Consider the following 17,641-nt stretch of genomic DNA (forward strand, 5'->3'; position numbering starts at 1 on the left):
TCACTGACTGTTGCATCTGGGGAAGGGAAAGAAAATTAACATTTTGTATAATTAAGAGTTTTTGAGAACCATTTTGCTATAAGGCAGCCTAGACCATCTGTGAGATAAGAAGAGCCTCTTGCCTTCAAAAAAAATCCTCCTGATAAAACTGGGAGCTGAAGTCAAGGGGCTTAAGAGCACACTGAAGTGCTTCACTGAGTGCTCCAGGGACAGACCTATGCCTGTGCCTGAGTGCTCCACAAACCGTTTGTTAGTGCTGTCAGGGACTGAAGACTGCCTAAGTAATAAATACAGCCCTTTAAGGATGCACTTAGAAACATCCAGGTAGCACACTGTGTTTATCAGTGAACATAGTCCAAACTGGCTCCACAGATTCAATTCTTCATGTTCCAAGACCCAAACCCAAATCAGAGAACTGGAGAAAGGTGCAGCCATCCTTAGGTCATATCCTGCATTTTTAAAGATATCTGTGGGTTACTTATTTTTATGTTACCCCCACCCATACCACCTCTGCTACTAGTGAATATAACCACTGGGTGAAAAAAGGCAGATATTGGGTCATTTGCAATGACCCAAGCACATCCGTTCTTTAATCTTAAAAAGAGAGATCTGTATCTAAACATTACTGCACAGCTGAGATCCAACACGGGAAGGTGTTTCTGAAATTCAGGCTTAACCTTCAGTATGCTATCATACCTCCTCCATCCGTTTTGATAACACAAACATTTTGGACACTGGCATCATTAATGATACTTCTCACCTAATTACTTTCTGTTCTGGTTATCAGCCTTTCCCAGTGTTAAATGTTGCTCTGATTTCTTTATTTTCTTTAAAGAAAACAGTATGAAGAGTACTGTATGAACAGCAGCTTCATTTAGACAGAGATTACCCGCTCTGAATTTGTAAGATTAGAAGATAAATATTGGTAAGATGAGTCTATATGGGAAAATTAAAAGCAAGAGAATAACATATCTCTGTATAATTTAGCACACAGGTCTATCACTCTATTAAAACGAGTCTGATTATGCCTAATTTGCAAAACTCGAGAAAATGAAACAAACTGCTTAATAAATGAAGCCGGAGAAAATTATCTGTTCCTAGCTACTTGTTCTGTTATACCAAAGTCTGACATCTCCGGTATGGAAGCACACAGCTGTCTCCTCCTTCTGCTACAAATATTTCAACCATGTTTACTTGTGTTAAATAAAGATGAACATAATGTAAATACTACAAAAAAAAAAAAAAAAAAAGTCAATTGTGTAATGAGCCAGGCTGAAATACAGCTAAATACATCAACATTCTCCATTCGTTTCAACAGAGTCATGGTGAGTCAAAGGACTTTTTGATGCAGCCAAGGTGTTTGAGAAGGGGTAGGAATGACTCCTGAGCACAGCCACTACAGGACAGCCCACTGGTAATGGTACCTGTCACGGATCTCTTCAGAAACGACATTCCCTGAATCACATGAGCTCTTGCAATTAACTGATGAAATCCAGACTACCCATGAACACACAGCCTGCTATCCCTAAAAAAATAAAAAGAGAGGTGTCTTAAGAAAAGGGGATGCTTATTTTCTTGATGAGTTATTAACTGTTCCAGGCAACAATTAAAGCATTCAGGAATACAGCAGCAAGGAAAATGAAAATTTTACATTATCTTTATAATGAATTCAATTTCCTGAACTTGGGTTGTATCTTATTTAATTTACTGCCAGGCAGAATCAGCAGCGATGCAATCCTTGTGCTTCTAAAAGGAAAGGAGTTATGTCAGTTATGCCATACTCTCTACTACAGCTTTTTTATTAAGTTTCCCTTTTGTGAAATTTATTTTCTGCACGGAAACAAATTAAAATGTAAGCCCTGAGGGAAGGAAACACTGGAAGTAAGAGAAATGTTACTGGTTCAGCTGCTACTGGTAACCTCCCAGAACTAGAGCACTGAAGGTGATCCCTCAGATACTCTGCACAGGTGCATTTACTAAATCAGATTTATTTATGTATTTATTTATTTATTTAACAAAAATCAGATCTTTGGTTAAGACCCCACCTATACAAAAGCATGGAGAGAAACATACTTCAAATTACAGTGTTGTTTGGCTGTAAAAAAACCTGCCTGGCTTGTTACAGGTGGGTATGGAAGGAGGGAGATAAGGCCAGAAGGAAAATGGCATCTTGCTGTGAAGGCAGTTACTGAATGAAGAAAACAGCAGGGAAGGGAAGGAAGGATTCAAAGATCCTTTTACAAATGACAATTTTCACAGAGGGCCACCAAGTTCTTTGCTATATGGGTGCTGAAACCTTAAGCTGGCTGCTGCTCCTGCAGCTTACTGGAACTACTGGCCGGTAACTTTCCCTCACTGAATTTTCCTGGAGATTATACTGTATTAATATGAGTGTTTGTTCCTTGTGTTCTGCATATGCAACAACTAAATTCACAAAGCACTTCCATTTCTTAATTGCTTAGGCTCCTAATATAGCAATCTGCAAACAGCACGGTCTCGGAGTACAGGAGAGAGGGACTGGATATATCAGTAAGAGCCCACTCTAGGCAAACAACAGCACATTTGGAGGTGTAGTAAATGCTGGTCACCCCTCGTGGTGCGCACTCAACGAGATGCTGAGCTATTATAGAAGGAACAGAAACAGCAGTAAAAAAGCGCATCTGTGGCACGTGTTGCTGTGTAGTTCTGCAGTGTGCCTGTCCTCTAAATTATATGCAGGAGTTGTCTGCATTATTAGTTAAAAGTGCCTGTGTTTATAGGAGGTAAGGAAAATAGGAAATATGCCGGAAATATTCTCATTACTTGCTCAAAAATGCTAAAGCTGAGTGGGAGAGGAGAGGGGCAGCTCGTCACAGTGGTTAACTAGGCATGACCTAACCTATGAACAGGTAGATTGTTTTTGTCCTTTAATACAAGCCAAATCATCACGTAAGAATTAAAGCTCTTTGGGATACACACCGCCTTTTCCCTTTTCCTTAGGCTTTGCAGGATGCCTGCCTCAAAGAGGCTTAGATCTTTACCAGCATCTCTGAATGTCACAAACAGATAATGCAAATGTAGTCATTGCAAAAATATCAAGCATGTAAGGAAGCCCTGCAGAGATCAGCAGAGATGGGGGAAACCTACTGCTCAAACTGAAAGGGCTCAGCAGTCTTCAGTATCCCAACAGTTGCTGGGTCCACGTAAAATGAAAAACCCTAAGCAAAATGGAGCAGGAAACATACAACAAGACACTGAAATAAATTCTTCAGAAATAGGAAGAGGAGAGAAAGAAATACACCCAGTAATTTGGAAGTAATGCCAGCAGCAACACTGAGGGAAGGTGAACGTCCCTCACTGAAAGCATTGTGTACAGGCTCTGTCATTTTGCCAGCTTCACTTCTGAGGAAAAATACTCTTTTGTTCTTGATGCTCTTGTGAGAAGCTAAAATACAGATTTCTGGGGATACTATTGCAAAGACTGAGGATAACTCCAAAGATTTTTTTATTTAAATTTAAATTACACATGTAATCACGGCCTCGTTGCAGGCTGTAGTGGCAGCCTCGGTGGTTTTGGAAGTGCTAAGATTTCAATCAGTGACATGAGAATCTGCACTGATCCCTACATTTCAGTGGTCTAAGCCTGTAAGGAAACCCCACACCCTTTCTTGAAGCAGGAGGCTGAGCTGGCCATGCCATGCTCAGAGCCCGATCACCATGCTATGAAGAAATACAGTCATGGACGTGGGAGCTGGCTGCTGCCACACTCACACCTACCTCACAGATAAAATATATTTATGGCCAAGGGAGTTTGCCAGTCTGCCCAGGGCGTGAGAAGGATTTCCTGATGTTCAGGCTGCCAAATCTGAGATAACTTCCCGCTTCTGGTTGAGTTTTGCTTATTTAAATAGAGGTGCACGCTGCGTGAAAAAGCCTTGTGCACAAGCAAACCTGTACAGCACCTTTCAACCCAGAGTTGCAGAGGACCGGAGAGACAAGACATGAAGGAGGGAGCACTCTGCTAGCACCTCGTGAGAAGGAGAGACAGTAAATAAAAAGGACTAACTGACAGGCCTTAAACATGATTGTTTTCTGAGTTTTAATTAAGCTAGAGATGTTTCACGCAGTGCAATGATTATTGCAGAGCAGAAAATGACTTGCCAGTATGAAACCTCACCCCAACCAAAGCCAATAGCTTCCAACATCGGGCTACCAAAGCTAAGGACCCGGGAAACACAGGGCAGTGAGCACACAAGTGCCTGCTGAAAGGTAGGAGCGTGGAGAGGCTGTTAAAGGGTCAGGGACACACTAGGAGACCGTGTTAGCTCTTGGTGCCGCACAGCCTTCTTGCTCAGAGCTGAAACAGGAAAAGCTATTCACAAGGCTGGGACAGCAGGGGGTGGCAGGGAGCAACGAGTGTTGCTAAAAAGCACCAAACGGGTCACTGCACGAGAATGACAGCTGAAATCAGGCCGTGCTACCCGGCAGGACTCAACAATCCCAAGCCGGAGCCAAGTGTCAGTGTGGTGGGGGAAGAGACCAGCTACTTTAATGCTTGTTTCAGAAGATGAGAGTAATTGTCCTCAAGATTTTAGGCGAGCTCAAGCCAACGTGGTGACCATAAATCTGAAACAGGCTTTAGCTGCTGCAGGCCAAGTGCTAGCAGAAAAGCCACCCTGTGAGTACTTCCAGAGCAGCCAGCACCATGAGCTCTGCTGGTTTTCAACCAGAGAACTGACTGGGACACATTTAATAGGGAAGCCTGGATATCAACCCTGATTTTGCTGCTAACAGCCAGTGCCTCGTAGCAGAATATAAAAGACAAGGCTGGGGGAGAGGGCAGAAGATATGCACTTCTTAAAAACATTTTTTTTCACTTGAGCCTTAAACCTAGCTTTAGAAATCCAGACATTTCTCAGAAGATGGTGACTTAGCGTCAGAAAGCTCACTGCACATTTTTTAAAGCAGACTTAGTGCCTGCCTACAGAAGGATGCCACGGCTTTCATCACTGTTATCGCTTCTTGTCCTTTCCACTCACTCCTGCTTTCACCACTGAGGGAGCTGGTGAATAGGCTAGTTCCATTTTCAGGACCACGCTGTCATTTCTCAAGCGTTAGTTCCTAATGGTATTTTCATTTCTGTGATACTACCAGCAATTTCAGGCTCAGTTCTGAAATCAGAAGAACATGCAGAAGTCCTCTTTGTTGAAGTCAGGGAGGCAATGGAGGTGTATAAACAAGATCAAGCCTGTTAAACATGTAAATCAAACTTTGCCTTTGTCTGTGTCTCCTGAATACAAGGTACCAGATTTGGAGTGTCTAAAGGAATGCTCTGGATCAAATGCAGCCCCGACAGATGCAAAAATCCACATGGAGTGCAAGAGGTCCCTTTTGTTACTGCGACCCATAGATGTTGTTTCCAACCTTCAGTTTGAAAATCCCTAGGGTTCAGCTGACTGTTTTCAAGGGATTCAAAGAACCTGTAAAAAAATAGCTGAGGAAAGCAGGCAATATTTGGGAAGAAGGTGGGGAAAGGCATTTGCAAATCAAAACAGCTCAACAATCACTGACTGATTCCATTTCCTCATTTTTTCACAATGGATGTAAATGTGGCAGCTATGAGCAACAATGACGACATATGTATTTACATATCTTTATAGTATTTATTTATAGGTTGCATGTATTTATATATTTAGAGTTTTATGTATTCCTTCTGTTGTTGATTCCTTTCTTGAGATGGAGGCGTATTCCTACCCCATTAGAAAGCACCGTGGCAGTCATTCAGAGCAAGATCAATTCAGCAATATTACAGTACATGTCTACAAGCAGTTCAGCAGCTTGATATTAAAAGCCATGCAGTTAAATTAATCCCTACCCCGGAAAAATATTCAGAGATATCAAGAGCTGTAGCTTGGATTCACTGCCAAATCCTCTCCAACCTCAGTGACTCCATGCGACCTTCCTGCAGATTCACTCTGCCATACCAGGGATCAACAGATAGCTTTCAGATCCGATCCAGTTTATCGTTCAGGCATAACATGGCCAACAAGTTAACTGCCAGAGGCCAGTACAGAAGCAGAGATCTACTTACTCACTTCTGTTGCTGTCAGAGAAATACAGCGTGGGGATATTTCCTCCTGCAATGTTGTCAGATTGCAGGTCATCAGCAGCAGCTTCTGTATGACAGCAGCATATGCTGGAAGCTGCATGTAGAGAAGGAGCTATGAGACAATTTCTAAATGTACCATTGGGCATAAAAACAGCTCACCAAAAGGGTGTTGTTTTGCTTCATTCTGTGTTTATTTTTTTTTGGTTCATTTGTTTTCCCTAAATATTTCTCAAGAGCCACCGGTGAGCTTTCCACCAGAAATGGAAATCGGTTTTTGCAACCAAATCCATTATTTTGCTATAATAAAGCTGTTAATGAATAGGTCTGACTGATGCCAGCAATGCTGCCTGATTGCCCAGTGCATGGCATGGTGTGGAATCACAGGTGGACACTCAGCTGATTAAGAGCCAGCTCAGTTTCCTCTCATTCACCCTCAAGAATTAATTGTTAACCATCTTCACAGGAATATCCTCCTGCTAGCCTCACTAACTCAGTCTAGCATTAGAAGGAAGCCCTATTCATTTCTAAAAGCCAGAACCCAAATGCTCCTATTTCCCTACAAGAAGTCTCAGGGTATCTTGGGTAAACACAAAATGGAATCACTGATCCTGATCTCTCTGATCTCTCCTGTCAGATCCCATCTCTGTTTATTTCAGTTCCCACTCAAACATGTTTTCTCCCATCCACTAGACCTTCTGTGGAAATCCATCCCAGGTTTAATTTTTCTAGACGAGTAGCAGGCAATACTTGCAAAGCACGATTTAAAAATCACTATATTTTGAAAAGCCAAGGTTCCCTCTAGGAGACAGCGAAAAGCTGGGTGAAAACACTGTTTCAGGTCATCAAACTTAGTAATTACAAAAGCTTCAACTTGCAAGCTCTGAATGTAAATGGACGCCTACCACTGGAAGAAGAGAAGCTTACAGTTTAATAAAGGTCAGCAGTGGTGTGCCGCTGGACCTCTCATCATCAAATAATATGGCTTGGGTTGGAAGGGACCTTAAAATCATCCAGTTCCAACCATCTGCCTTGGGCAGGGGTGCCACTACTAGATCAGGTTTCTCTTGAGACGTGCAAGTCCACTAAGAAGCAAATGGGATGAGGAACCTGACTTAATTTTCCCGAGTGAGGGCTTAATGCCAACATTAGTCTAGACCAAAAACTAAAAAAAAAAACAAACTCCAATCCCCTTCAAATGCTGGTCATGTCTCCTCTGTCATTGACCTTGAGGACGATTTAAATCATTGTTGATGCAATCAGTGCTTTTCATGCTGTCAAATGTAATGACAGCATAGCCACAGCAGAGCTACAGCGTGCACACTTGAAGTTTGATGCAGGATTTGATTTGCCCAGACACACACACACTCCCACCACACACCAGCCTGCAGTCAGAGGAGGCAATGTGAGCAAATCCCAGCAAGCTTTCCAAATCACACTTGCAGCAAGCAATGGCAGACAGAGGACAAACTCTTAGGGCAACTTTGTTCTCAGAAACAACACAAGACCACAGTCAAAGCTGTATTATATACTGTGGCTGAAGACTACAAGACCATCTTGATGTTGACTGTCACTACGCTGCCAAGAAGCTTTTCTTTGAAAGCAGTGTCAGTGAGAATAATTGCAAAGGCATGAGTAAGGCCACAGACAACTTCTGATGAGGATAATGACATTGACAAAATGGTTATGTTTGTCAGTCAAATTCAGACTTCGCATCGTACATAATCCTGCACGTATTTAGCCAATCAATATGCAAAAGGGTGTGTGACAACCTCTAGCAGAACATTGATTGCTGTGACATGCCAGGATAAAGGTTGCGAAAATGTAGGGTTTTGGAAGTGTTGTGTATGCCTTTGGTCTGAACTACCAAGTTTCTTAGCCTGTAGCACCTTTGTTTCCAACCTCAAAGCTGAGTGCTCTGTTATGTGTACCAGCTGTTAAGTACAATGCTTCCACACAGCTCCCCTTCCCAAATGTGTTACGCAAAAATCAGCACAGTTACTCATGCCATAGTGCACCTGAAAAAGCAACTTACCAGTCAACGGCATCCTTTCCAGGTAACACTGTGGCTGTGGCTATTGACTTCTACAGTTGATGCTATGGAGAAAGGCTTTCCTTGAACTATTAATAAACAGTTGTCCAAGTGAGTATCAGTACAACATTCACTGTGTGCCTCAAGAAGGAAATCATGGTTAATTTATTTTTTTTTCCTGCAGGTACACAGCTTAAACAGTGTTTGATATGTATTTTCTTTTCTTTTCACATGACACTGGCCTCTAATGAAGCAAATATTCACTGCTTGTAACAGTATTTGAAACAAATATAAAGGGTAACCTGTTGGAGCAGCTCAGCAAAACAGCAGTGAATTCTAATTAAGGCTAACTAATCAAAATGACTGTGTTTGTTTTATTATAAGTTGTGTGTCCCTATGGACAAAGCTGCCTGATGGGAGAGTACAGAGAAGACAGTCAGGTTCTTCTCATACACATGCAGTTAAAGGACAGGGATGGGCAAGAGAAATTCTTCCCAGATAGGAGGAATTCCTTTTAGACCAGAGTGTGGTCAGACACTGTAGCAGTGTTTCAGGGTGGCTGACAAATCTCCCTCCTTGCAGATATTCAAAGCCCATCTGGAAGAGGTCCTGAGCAACCTGATCTACTCGGACCGCTGTGACTAGGGGCCCCCACATGTCCCTTTCGGGGACAAAAAGGGATTTTGCAGTTCTTGGATTCTAAACGGACTTGGGACTAGGAATTTAGAGAAAGAAGACAGTGATTCCATTATTCCCACCTACCAGTATGGACACGAAGCAGTCCACAGAACAACCACAGGTAGCAGATACTGGCAGAAAAACAGTGCAAGGTGATTTCAGCATTGGTTTGCCAGAGGTCTAGGCAACATCTAGGCTTCTCCTCAGCCATAAAACATTTTTTTTTGTTGTTGTTCCTTTAGATTAAAATAAATAAATAAATAAAAAGCAACAGTAATAGTATTTAAAAGAAAAAGATGCTGGAAAGGAGGTAAGGAAAACAATTACGCAATAGCTGTTATAAGACAAAACCCTCCTGGGTTAGTTTTTATACAAGAATAAAAATTCTTCTTCCTCTTATATGACTACAGACAATTATGAGAGACAGACAAAAGCCTCTAGGAAACTCCAACATTTTTAACTGGATTTTCAGTGTGAATTGGAACATTAGGCCCTGCACAAGTTGCCCTGTTCAACTGCCTAAGGATCATCCTTGAAATAACATCAATTACCTATGAGCAGAGAGTACTTCTCAAGATTTTAAATGCCCCATTCTGTGAAATATGGCTCCTGAAACATACACTCCAAAATCAGGTGGATCTTTTAAAAGTATTTTAGGTGCTCTTGAAGAGCAGACAGAAGTAATACTTCTAGTATTACAATTTATACATGGACACTTGGACAACTTTAAAAAAAATGGAAGTGATATGTGGAAAGAGCTAGAACATCACAAATTTAATAAGAACAATTACAAACAATAATAATTGGAAAAATAAAATTCTTTCTTTGTATCTAATATTGAAAGTTTGTTTCTCCAAAATCCACCTTACAGAAATAGGTTTACAACTCTCTGCAGAGCCCTGTTTTTCTGAGAAGGAAAAAGGCTAACGCCATTCTTTTGGAAAAAACACATTCCTTGAGGATAGCACTGCCTTTCCAAACATGAAGGAAATAAGAACAGTACTCAGTAACCCAGGGAATGACTGGGAGAAATTAAATGAAACAAAAGGCAGCTTAAGCTTCATTTAAAAATCAGTGCTCTGCCTTTGCTGTTTCTGGCACAGAGGAATAAGGATTTCTAATTAGGGCTTCTCGGAACAACAGGATGGAGACTTAGCTCAAGTTGACATCCGAGACCCTTCTAAAACAAAGGCTTAAAGTGTGGAGGAGTTTTAACTTAGTTTTACTGGAACCTTCCTCCATTTTCTCTCAAGCAGCTTCTTCTGTTTCCTCCCATTTTCATAAAATCATAGAATCATTTCAGCTGGAAAAGAACTTCAAGATCATCAAGTCCAACCACCAGCTCAACATTACAAATCTCCCCCTACACCATGTCCCTAAGTGTCCTGTCCACATCTCTCAAATACTCCCAGGGACGGCCACTCCACCACTTCCCTGGGCAGCCCCTTCCAATGCCTGATCACGCTTTCCATGAAGGATTTCTTCCTAATGTGCAACGTAAACCTCCCCTGTCACAACTCGTGCCCTATCACCTGTCACCACCTGAGGAGAGGCCCCCACCTTGCTGTAGGCTCCTCCCAGGTAGCTGTAGGAGCAATGAGGTCTCCCCTCAGCCTCCTCTTCTCCGGCCTAAACAACCCCAGTTCCCTCAGCCGCTCATCATTATTTTCTAGGCCCTACACCAGCTTCACAGCCCTTCTCTGCTCACTCTCAAGCACCTCAACATCCTTCTGGTAGTGAGGGGCCCAAAGCCAAACGCAGTACTTGAGGTGAGGCCTCACCAGAGTTGAATACAGAGGGACAAACACTGTCCTGGTCCTGCTGGCCGCACTAGTTCTAATACAAGCAGGGTGCTATTGGCCTTCTTGGCCACCTGGCCACAGAATCAATGTAAGCACCAAATATTACTTGCAGATATGATGGAAGTATAACTTTAAATAATGCAATTATTTCCTACAGGCACAATGTCTTCCCTACACCTTCATTTAAAAAAAAAAAAATAACCAATTTCTGCAAGCAGCTGGATGAGCTGACAAAACATAACGTCCCGGTCTTGCACGAGAGACAGTGGCAGAATAAGACGAACACCTTCGTCATTAACGTAACTCTGCCACCATGACTGGATTACTCTTTTCTTGCAGATAACATCTACTTGCTTTGTAAGGAATTGCAGTCCCACACTAAGTAAAGAACCTGACAAAGCTCAGCCCGTTTGCCACACCTGCCCAGCAATACACCTCAGATCACCCTTGTTATATGCGCATCAAATAGCTCTCAATATAAAAAGTAAGCACCTTTCAGCCCATGTTGAAATAATACAGCTTAATCCATATACACTCCCCTGTATAATATAAGTGAGAACAAACAAACAGAAAATAGCCACAGAATTGATTTACTCCTGCTGTTGCTTCTTCAGTGCTATTGTCCTTTTAGTGAGTTTTGCAACAACTCTGGAGGCCTGGGCAGTGCGTTCCTCTTCCAGCAAGACCTCTTCAGAAATCAATAGCACCTATTCAAGGGATTTATGGCGTGATTCTGCAAAATCCTTTCACGGTAGCTTGCATAACTTGTTAGGGAAAATGTGTGCAGCATTATCTTTACAAGTGCTTTTCTAAGACTGGAAAAAAAAAAAAAAAAAGATGTCAATGAAGGTATAGTTGCACAAGTAGCACACAAGTATCTGTTAAATAGATGTAAGCCTTCAAGGTCATTTTAAGAATGACTTATTGGGGAAAAAAATCTTATCTCTGACTACAGGAGAGGTATTACCACTTAAAGGCAGGATACCACTCTATGTAAGTGGGAGTACTGGATTCTTTATCAAGTTCAACGGTGCTGTAACAAAGGCAGGATGAGAAAACACCGAGATCTCTGATCAATAGCTGTCATCAGCAAGTTCTCAGTGTGAGGCAACTCAAAGTGATGAATCTGGTAATAAAACGTTTAATAATTTGCTCTGCTGAAGAATGAAACATGACCCAAGCACAGCAAAGTCTCAGGTAAGCCCCAATTAGAGCAAGTACGTAAATCATCCTTTGCTTGCGAGTCCCTCTGCAGCACTGGGAAGTTTCTTCCTCAGCAGAGTTGTTACTGCCCTGCCTCCCTCTGACTGCTGATAGCCTGTGCAGTAGCTGTTACAAAATAATGAGAAAAAAAAAAAAATATATATATATATATATATGTAATACAATCATGGGGCAGCTGTCTTGAGCTACCTCAGAGTGCACCAGACAGGCAGCTCTGAAGAGAACTCTTCCCTTTTTCCCCATAACCTTTTCCCCAGCAATCAAACACCTGAAGAGTTCATGGAGGTTGGTTTGTGAAAGTAGAATACAGACAGCAACACCTTTGGCAAAACCAAACATAGGATTGCCTTCTACTGAGAGCGTTGTGTTCCCTAATAGTGAGACAGAGAGAAAAAACTTGTTTAATGGAGACAAACATTTCCCTCGCAAACAAGATGAGGCAGCTGAGGGTGACACCATCCCAAGTTACCATCCCTCTGAGATGGAGCTGTCCAAACATTTCCATATACAAGTTCATAAAAAGGGACTGGAAGTTTGTTATACACAGGAAAAGCCAAACTTGGTCACAGCCAGAGTAAGAAGGCAGGATGTACGTATTTCTGATAGCAGTTTGTCATGCCCAGTGGCAATACTGAGTTAACTTTTCAATCTTCATTGTTCCTCTCCTACCTAATTTGTTAAATTTTACTGATAGAACTAATCATTAATTCACTTCAGATCACTATCTGCAAATTATTTCAACATGGGGGAAAAAAAACCTACAATAGATTGAAAAGCACATTCTTCCAAGAGTTTCCCTAATTATAACCAAAGTAACAAGGATAACTCAAAGACAACACCAGCCTGAGATACTAAAATAACAAATTAATAGGCTGCATACAGAAATATAAAATATATTGATCTTTGTCCAAGTGCTAAGATCGAGGGAACTAAAGCGTATGAAAGCAAATCATTATCACTTCTGCAGAAATTTCCAAAGGAAAAATAATTAATATTCTTTGTTGCAGAACTATTTTTAATTATATTTATCATGTTGGAACTATCCCTACACGTATTCGTTCCAAAGCACTAAAACTTCACAGCAAAATGCAGCGCAAGGTGAAAATTAAAAATAGACAATTAGCTATATAAAGGTACTGAATAGCTACAGCATTCATCTTCCATCCTCATTGTACAATGTCAGAACTGGCTCTACCTCTAACTATCTGAAATAAAGACAGCACAGACACCAGACATGCATTTCCCAGTCCCCCCGTATTCCTACAGTGGATGAAATAGAAAGGTTTGTGGAGAACATCCACATAGTAACATCATGGAGATGATTTTAAGGAGATAGAAAAGCGAATTAAGTTGCCATTTGTCCCCTAATACTTGCACTTGCCTTCACAAAGGAAATCTTTAAAATTCAGTATGCATTTGACTATGTTGAAAAGTAATGAACAGTAATAATATGTAAATAACATATTTGACATGGCCATGGTTTCAGTCTGAACTAATCTAACTAGGTACATTATTTAGTAAACATTCTGTATATATCCAAGAGAATTCACTCATTTGGTTCATTATCTAGTCTACAATAGTGTCAGAGAATGAAATGGGTATAAATAAAAGAACAAATTATGCAAATATAACATCAGGGAAATACATACACCTCATCAGGAAATGGAGACTTTTTCTTTAAAGCCACATACAACCAACCCGGTTCGTTGTTACCATCTTTTTGTTTAGCCTTTATTTTTGCAGTTTTGTTTAGGGTACATTTGAGCAATGAAGTTGAAAATCAAGTTTGTAATAATCTAGGTATTTTGACATTATGCTTGCCACAGGAAAGAGCAGGGAGATATAATCAGCGCACCAGAGCTCTGCTCTTTAGAGCCAACCTTATTCTGGTTATCAGTTAAGACTCCAGCTGCCAATGAGAACACAGTGAGCCAGCCTTTTATGAGACACCACAATACAAGATCCTTGAAAGAAGCTCAGATCATCGAGTTCATCTCCAAGCCTCAAAACAAGAGATGAAACCTCTCTGCCAAAACAAACCCCTGGTGATGTACATTTGTGCAGCCTATTCTAAAAGGCCTCAGGGGATGGACATGTCAGAAGGGTCACACGCAACCCATCCCCATGCTTCAGTAACCTTCCTGGAAGGCACCCAGTCTCCAAACCCGCTTCACTGCTTTGCTCCCAACCCTTTGCATACAGCTGCTACTCACTTTGTGCCCCTGTCCCACGCTGCCTTTACAGACACCACACTTCCTTAGCTTGCCTTTCAGGATGCCATAGGACACAGCATCACTCAGTTGCAGCTGCAGTCCCCTACATCTACAGTTTCTTTGCTTCCACAAGGTCTGTTAACCTGTCATTGAAGGAAATTAGGTCAGTTTGACATCTTTTCTGTTTGATAAATCCATGTCAGCTGCTTTTTCATGATCGCATGGCCCAAACATTTGCTCCGGTATTTTTCTGAAAACAGAAGTTAGGCTGGCTGACCACTCTGTCCTGCCTACATCCTTTTTTCTTTTTTTTTTTTTTTTTTTTTTTTTTTGCCACTTTATTTCTCCTCCTTTTTCTACAAGTGTTTATGCTGACATTCTTCAGCCTCCTACAACTGCACAGGGGTTTCTTTTTCCCAAGGGCCTATGATGTGACATTAAAAATAAGCGAAAGCAAAATAACAAAACCTTAAAATATTAGTTCCAGCTCCCAGCTAACTGCATTTCCTCTAATCAATCCATCTCTAAAGTATACGTCAGCAAGCAGCATATTATCCTTTTAAAGGGCCTGCTATGCAAGCCATCTGGATTAACATTTAAGCTACATTAAGCTGCAAGACAGCGCATCTCTTTGTACCATCTTCTTATGAGGGAAGATGCATTCATACATTTCTTTATGTCAACATCCATCACAGACATCAACATGCCATTAGCTCCAAGTATAGACAACAGAAATAGAAAAATGCAGTATTTAATAGTCTATTACTCCCTTTGTACGCATAACACAAGCAGAAGAGTGTATGACAATGCCACTTCTAACATAAGCATCAGCCACGCTAAATCCTACATGTACCCCAGATGGTTTTAGATCTTACAGTCCCAGAGCTGGTTTGGCAGGAGAGTCCTACAGAGTCATTAACAGAAGAGATTTACCTTTGGCAACAGCGATTTGGTTTCAAGACCCCAGAAGTCACTGAAAATGCACGGTCATATCTACAAATAATCAAAGACCAGGGTGTCTGAAACACTTTTCCACCTTTATTTAATGAATCACAGAGTCACAGAATCACCTAGGTTGGAAGAGACCTCCAAGATCACCTAGCTCAACCTCTGATCTAACACTAACAAGTCCCCCACTAAACCAGATCACTGAGCTCTACATCTAAACGCCTTTTCAAGACCTCCAGGGATGGTGACTCAGCCACTTCCCTGGGCAGCCCATCCCAATGCCTAACAACCCTTTCGGTAAAGAAGTTCTTCCTAATATCCAACCTAAACCTCCCCTGGGGCCACTTTAGCCCATTCCCCACAAAAGAAGCACTCACACAACCCCTGAGAATCGGCAAGAGCTGTTTATTGCCCGGACATCTTGCAGGCAAGCCTGCGGGATGTCCATGGTGTTTGGTGGCTCCAAGCTAATGCTTGCGATGGAGCCTGAGCTACGAGCAGGGGGCTCGCCAGGCACTCCTATGCTGCTGTTGGTGCTCTCAGATGGCAGAGCACAAAGACATGCCGCAGCAGTCCCAGGCCTATCCCGGCAGAGGTGGATCCACTTCCATCCGTTCCTCCACACCTGGTGGATCCAGCTCCTTGGGCTCCACGGTGCTGGGCAGAAGGCTAAGCCAGTCCTTGCCTGGGACTGCCCTGCACCTCCGATCCTGTGCCTGGGGTTTATTTTTAACAGTTTTTTAGGTATTTTTTCCACTGAAGTGAGAGTACCTGGCAACTACTAGAATACTAAAGAGACTTCAGAGACTTCTTTAAAGAGACTTCAGTCTCTTTAGGAGAGCAAAATGGTCTTGTGTTGGAAATGAACTACTGGCAGTGTAAATGCTCCCCATTAGCTTTTTTTACATTTTTAAACCAGTTCAGGTTATTTTCATTAATGAGTGCATCATTACAATTGAGCATGTTTAAATTACAGTGTTTCTGAGGGTTCAAAATCTCATCAATACTTCGTAAGAGAAGACTTCAAAGTAACCTATTGCTCCAGTGACTGTATTTTCTTTATGGAAAGAAGCAATTTCAAGACATGAAATAATGTACAATGTTATATTAAATAAGCTTAAAGAGTAACACGTCTGAAGGAAAGGGAAATCTAAACACTGACTAAAAATAATATAAGCAGAGAGATGCACAGCAAGCCTCTTTCTGCCACAGTCGCTGTAAAGCAACACAATGAGCTTTATGACTGTATAGAGATCTTGATTAAGCCCCGGGGAACAAGGTGAAGTGTTATAGCGAAAGATTAGTTCCTCTGTGCAATTGTTAGCAGCACAACTTAACCTGTGCCTCACTGTGCAGTGACAGACAATGCTGCTTTGACAGGACCAGATGTGGAATTTATTACGGGGTTCACAAAGTGCCAGTCAAAACCAGAGAGTTACAGGCAGGGGATTCGGCTTGCTGCCCTGCGCTGGGGAATGACAAAGCTACACGCAACTGGAGTCGGTGTTCTGACTGTGAAACAAAACCAAAAACAAACACACAACCCCCCACAAACTAACAGGCACTGGATAATATTACCTAGCATCAGTGTCATCTACTGAAAAGGAATTTAGGGATGCACTAAGACAGTAAGCCATGCTCAGACTAGTATTTCGGAGCAATTTGACTGGTCTATCAAGTACAATGTTAGGATCCTGGCAAGGCAATGAGCTTAAACAGAGGAGACAAATTGAAAGACTAGAGAAATTGGTATTATCCCAGAACTTTATTTCTTTCCTACAGTTCCATAATGTATGAGAAATGAGTAACAAAGGACTATTGAACAGAAGATCTGAAGAGGTAATAAATGCTGAAGATGAATGAGGACACTTGGGTCATCAAGCTGCTGTACTGGTAACCAAAGAAATGATTCTTCCAAATACGATTCTAAACACTAATCTCTAAATCAAATAGCCCTGGGAATTCTAAAAATTATTTGAGTAACCTAAATGAAGTACAATATTGCATTTTTTTCTACAGTAAATAGATCTAGAAAAAAAAAATTCTTGTGGTTAAAACCTTGCATACTACTCAGTGTAAGTTTTGGAAAACAGAGATTTGCTTTCATCCAACAGGTGAAAGAATTATTTCCTAAGAAATTTTCATAAAAATTATGACTGCCAGCTGAAGTGGTAACTTGTTTGCTTTATACATTTGTACTTCTGTCTTATTACAAATCACATCAGCACAATCCATGAAATAGCATAGGAACTGCAAACATGCATCACGAGATCTGAGAGCACTCCTTTCCTTTCAGAAGCATGTCAATCTCTGTCAAAACCCCAAGGTGGACAAGGAACCCAAGTGCTACAAATAAGTGATTATCTCCAATCTTACCAAACAGCTGGCTAACCTTTCCATTTGTGAAGTGTTCACATTCCATGAAGTGATCTTGTCTGTTTTAACACCTATTCCTATTTAGCAAGACTGACAAGCAATTTGCAAGCAGCATCAAAATTTAGCAAAATGGTGGCTATCCAAATGTTTCACTGCAATCTTAACAGAACTGACCTGCTCAAGTATGTAGAAAGGGGTAAAACTAAAAAGAAAAAATTATAATTATTATTAACCTCTTAATGACAGCAGTCATTCACCACCCTCACGAACACATACACTGAAA

The sequence above is a fragment of the Aythya marila genome (genome assembly GCF_965140915.1).
Source record: "Aythya marila genome assembly, chromosome: 7".
In the NCBI taxonomy this organism is placed as follows: Eukaryota; Metazoa; Chordata; class Aves; order Anseriformes; family Anatidae; genus Aythya; species Aythya marila.